This window comes from Oncorhynchus keta, chromosome 13 (assembly GCF_023373465.1).
Source record: "Oncorhynchus keta strain PuntledgeMale-10-30-2019 chromosome 13, Oket_V2, whole genome shotgun sequence".
NCBI classification, from domain to species: Eukaryota; Metazoa; Chordata; class Actinopteri; order Salmoniformes; family Salmonidae; genus Oncorhynchus; species Oncorhynchus keta.
The window spans coordinates 24,056,075-24,061,403 of record NC_068433.1 but is presented as its reverse complement, the minus strand read 5'-3'; the positions used below and the strand labels follow the sequence as shown (position 1 = coordinate 24,061,403).

General features: G+C 42.9%; 1 long non-coding RNA gene across 2 annotated transcripts; it reads left to right on the top strand.

Annotated features, from left to right (window-relative positions):
* The first annotated feature begins 1,177 nt into the window (after window positions 1-1,177).
* LOC118392098 (uncharacterized) lies at window positions 1,178-4,640 on the top strand. 2 transcript variants are annotated; one of them, XR_004827303.2, is made up of 4 exons: window positions 1,178-2,452; window positions 2,689-2,756; window positions 3,168-3,326; window positions 3,581-4,640. It is a non-coding gene; the product is annotated as an uncharacterized LOC118392098 (long non-coding RNA). The 2 variants fall into 2 exon arrangements; XR_004827302.2 differs by lacking the exon at window positions 2,689-2,756.
* The last annotated feature ends 689 nt before the right edge of the window (window positions 4,641-5,329 follow it).

The following is a 5,329-nucleotide window of genomic DNA, read 5'->3' as shown; positions in this document are numbered from 1 at the left end:
GGTTGTCTGACTACATATTTTTACTCACAAATCAGTTTCAAATGAATTAATAGGGTTTCGTAGGCAAGCAAGTAGTAATTTAGTAATGGTAAGATCTGCATCGCCACACTGTACCAGATCTAGGTTGTTCTGTCTTATTGCAGGCTATAGCTCTAAAAATAACTCTGCTCCAGTTTTCATTTCTTCAACAAAAAGTCACTAAATATTCGTCAAACACCTATTTTTCAGTGACAATTGACAATACTATAACTGACTAAATAGACCCAGAAAAACACAGCCTAATCTGAACCAGGATCTGGGCTTACAGGAGACGTTGAATGACGATTCTCCTTTAAGTGGATTTGGCGCATGCGCACTTGGTCAAAAATATATAACAACATGTAAAGTGTTGGCCGCATGTTCCATGAACTAAAATAAAAGATTCCAGAAATGTTCTATACACAAAATGCTTATTTCTCTCCTTTTCTGCACAAATTTGTTTACATACATGTTAGTGAGCATTTCTCCTATGCCAAGATAATCCATCCACCTGAACGGTGTGGAATATCATGAATCTGACTAAACACCGTGGTCATAACCTCTCTGTCAACGTGATCGAGATGATTGTGGACTCCAGGAAAAGGAGGACCGAGCACACCCCCATTCTCATCGACGGGCTCTGGTGGAACAGGTTGAGAGATTAAAGTTCCTTGGTGTCCACATCACCAACAAACTATCATGGTCCAAACACACCAAGCCAGTTGTGAAGAGGGCACGACAAAGCCTATTCCCCCTCAGGAGACTGAAAAGATTTGGCATGGGTCCTTAGATCCTCAAAAAGTGATACAGCTACACCATCGAGAGCATGGTTGCATCACTGCCTGGTATGGCAACTGCTTAGCCTCCGACCACAAGGCACTACACATAGGGTAGTGCATACGGCCCAGTACATCACTGGGGCCAAGCTTCCTGCCATCCAAGACCTCTATACCAGGTGGTGTCAGATGAAGGCCCTAAAAATTGTAAAAGACTCCAGCCACCCTAGTCATAGACTGTTCTCTCTTTTCCCACATGGCAAGCGGTACCGGAGCACCAAGTCTAGGTTCAAAAGGCTTCTTAACAGCTTCTACCCCAAAGCAATATGACTCTTGAACAGCTAATCAAATGGCTACCCAGACTATTTGCATTGTGTTGATAAAAGGATATGTAGAAGGGTGAGCCGGTTAAGGATCGATTCAGACAAGGTGGTAAAATTTGTACGACAAGCGACAGTTTATTCAGAGTGAGAATATCTGGTACAAGTAAATACGGCCCTTCCGTTAGCCCATCAGACCAGCAGGAAAAGAGAGCGAGTTAACCGCTACACACACAATTTATACAGAACAGTTCAGCTGGGGTGTAGTCTGTAGTCTTCCGCCATTGGCTCAGTTGTCTGTCCGTCATCGTAGAATCCTCTTCGGGCACACAGTGTTCGACTAAAAGGGAGATTATGTGTGTAATGTGGGAGCTATCCTGTAGGGGACCCCACAGGCTTTACTGTGAGTTGTAGCCATGTATTTAGCAGTAGGCTGGTCACTTGCATAAGAAATAGCAATTCTTTACGATTGCCCCCCCTTTTACACTGCTGATACTCTTGTTTATTATCTATGCATAGTCACAAACTCTACTTACATGTACATATTACTTAAATTACCTCAACTAACCTGTACCCTCACATATTAACTGTACCGCTACCCCCTGTAGCCTCTTATTTTACTGCTGCTCTTATTTGAACTTTTACGTAACACTAGTCTAAAGAAGGCCAGTTGAATTGCTTCTTTAATCAGTACAACAGTTTTCAGCTGTGCTAACAATTGCAAAGGGGTTTTCTAATGATCAATTAGCATTTTAAAATTATCTTGGATTAACTAACACAACGTGCCATTGGAACACAGGAGTGATGGTTGCTGATAATGGACCTCTGTATGCCTATGTTGATATTCATTTTTTTTTTAAAGTCAGCCGTTTCCAGCTACAATAGTCATTTACGACGTTAACAATGTCTACACTGTAGAGTGACCTCTCTTAACGATGGAAATGCATGTCCTCAATGATGGAAGGCAGGCGTCTTTACTCATTATCGTCTCTCACTTTCGTCTCCCATTATCTAGTCACCAAGTCCTGCAGTTAGAACTAGCCCTGCCGTCACTATTAAGACCCCGTATGCATAGGGCTGCGACGTTTACCGTGTAACTGACGGTTAGAGATGAAGACCATGAAAATAACATTTAAAAAAACATTTTAAATAGGCCTACATTCATTTTAGGATTTATTTTTATTTACTTTAATTTTATGAAGATAAACTTGACCTAATAGCGGGAGTAATTACTAACGATTATAAAGCAATTGTTTTTCTAACTTTGTCTACTAAAATGTTCTACATCTCTTTCCAATTGACCTTTGATGCTTGACCAGCTAATCCCTAGACGCGCAGGTATGTAGAGCCTATCGGCTATGGGACTTTAGTAAAAACATTGATATGTACTTTCTTTTACACAATGCACGTTTTCATTGCTTGCTAACTTGCTAGTAAATAAATTAAACCTGACTTGCTTCTCACAAATGTCAAATGTAGGAAAGTTTCCAGCTCACCTTCTCAGTAAAAAAAATAATTATTCAACACAGTGAGTCAAAGTAAATGTGTTTTAACATTCATTCAAATTATAATAGTTCCTCACAGTATTTGAAAAGCATTTCCAACACTCGCCCCCTCGATAAGCGACATCGCTGATAAAAAGGTCTGTGGACATGTTACGTGTATTCATTTCTATTTTAATGATTGTCAATTTCATCTCCATACTATAGTATAGCTGTCCCCTTCATACTTTCCTTGTCAAGTCATTATCTTATAGCCTAATTTCAGAAAGCCTAAGTTAGGTTTTTAAATAAGTTTTAAGCAAAGGATAAATATTTGCTCTTGTAGCTGACATGATTGACGGGTGCTTTACAGAAGTGAGAGAGCGCGAGATCGCTGATTCTTTCCATAGGCCTATATGTCTATTCAGAAAGTTTCCTAAAGTAGCATATCTGGACTCCATCTCTCTTTAATAAGAATGAAATGCTCCAGTCATGATTTAATGTTGTAAAATGCCTGTTTTCAGTAGCTTAGGCTACATTATTTCTCTCATTACGCCATCCTCTCTTTGAAGAACGTATGTCAATGCCACGGCCATCGAAGGACCGCAGCAGCAGGGTCTGTGACATTATCCGAGTAAACCCATCGGACTTTGCTTGAATGGTTTTGTGCATCGAAATAGGACCTGTATTATAACAAATTATATGCATAAAAGCCAACAGACAAAGACCAGGTAGGCCTAAATTATCTTTATTATCTTTATTTTGATTCCAATAATGTTGTCAATAAAAAAGTGACGTATCCTCTCCAGCCTGGCATTTCTTAATTTGTTGATTCATATTTAAGTAATAACATGAATAATAATAATGCAATGCCATGATATTAACGAAGTGTAATGGCTTGCTTCAAATAGGTTTTTATTAAGAAGCATATCCCCCCCTCCCAACCCTCCACAAAGTAAACCGGAGTCTCTTCCCCTCCCTACAGGTTACATTTTACCAACCCCTCAGCCTGAACAATCAGCATCCTCACAAGCTCCATCCCTACCTGATGTGTACTGGCCTTCCATGCGCTATCGACCTCCTATGCACTCTGAATCTCTCATGAACTCTCAACCTACTGTGCAGTTTCACCAAGAACCACAATTACTACCCAGAGCCGCAAGACTATTCCAAATAATACCAGCCTCCTCCACCCAGAGATTTATCCTACCCCGTCCTATGCAAGTCCTACACCAAGTCAGCCTCGTTACCCAGCGCACAAACCTTGAAACGTCCCCACCACTCAAACCCAGAACGTCCCGAACCCAGAGGGACCCCAGATGAACCCCCCAGTGTGCTACCCTTCAGCAGTATGGTAGACCCCAACCAGTCCCAGTAGTACCAATTCACACCCCACAAGTGGCTCCGGAGAGACCCAGGTATTCAGCCTGGATAGAGGAACCTTCCTTCCCCAACTTCATTCACGAAGATCCTGAAGAGTTTGCAACATTAAGAATGGCCCTCACAAACCTACTGCCAGAGGAGGAAATGGAGAAGTACAAGTACCACATCCTCTTGGATCACCTGCACTTGGTCTCTGCCTGCCATATAGGCCTGGCTTATGCTAATGAACCCCAGCCATACTCCTTAGCACTGGACCAGAAGTATGGCCAACCCCACCACCTAGTCCTGAGAGAGATAGCAACCATTCAGAATCTGCCCAGGTGATTCAAGCAAGAGCTTTCAGTAGCTTTGCCCTTCGAATCCGCTCACTGGTGGGGATGCTCCAGTCATTCCAGCACAGCGAGGGATCTGCTGAGCTGGCCTGCTCCTCCCATGTTTAGCAACTCCTCAGTAAGTTATCAGGAGAACAAGTTGCCAGTTATGCCCATCATGAACACAGAACCAGGCCAGGTGTCCAGTACAATCTGAAGGACTTCTCCTTGTGGCTGCAAGATGAAGCAGAGTGTCAGGCAGTTGCTGTCCAGGTTGATGAGCTCCACCAAGCACCATCTTGGACACAAAGTAAAAGGTCGCCAGACATTCTCCAAGCCCTCATCTAATACAGCTACAGTCCTGCATGGTTCCAATTCTACCTCCAAATCCTCACCAACCAGACAATGTTCCATACACCCACATATGGCTTCAGAGTGTAACTTGAAGAAACCCTGCACCAAGTGTCACAGAAAGCATCTTGGCATCCTGCATGATGTCCACAACAGAAAACCACACTCTAGATTCTATGTCAACCCACAAAGCCATTCCCCCAAAGTACTCTTGAAGGTTGTTGAAATGTCATCCTGAGTGACATAAGTCTCAAGATGTTGATCTTTGTTATTCTTGATGATGGCTCAGAACGCGTACTGCTACGGTCAGCTGTTACCAAGCACTTAGGGCTCAATGGAGCAGCTGAAGACTTAGTGCTTTGGACAATCCTACAAGAGACAGAGACACTAGCAGGAGCCACAGTCCACTTGCAATAAGAAATTCACCATCCAGGGTGCATTCACCTCCAACAAGATGGGCCTTGTAGAACAAAGCTACCCAGTAGATATAATGCAGATATGCCACCATCACCTCAAAGGCCTCCCTTTGCATGCCTTCTCCAGAGTTCAACCTCCTCCTCATTGGATCTGATAACCCCCATCTCATCACTCCAATTGAGCATGTTCGCCTAGGTCCACCAGGAGCACCAGCAGCCTTAAAGACTAGACTTGGATGGACACTCCAAAGCCATACCAATCTCCTAGACCAG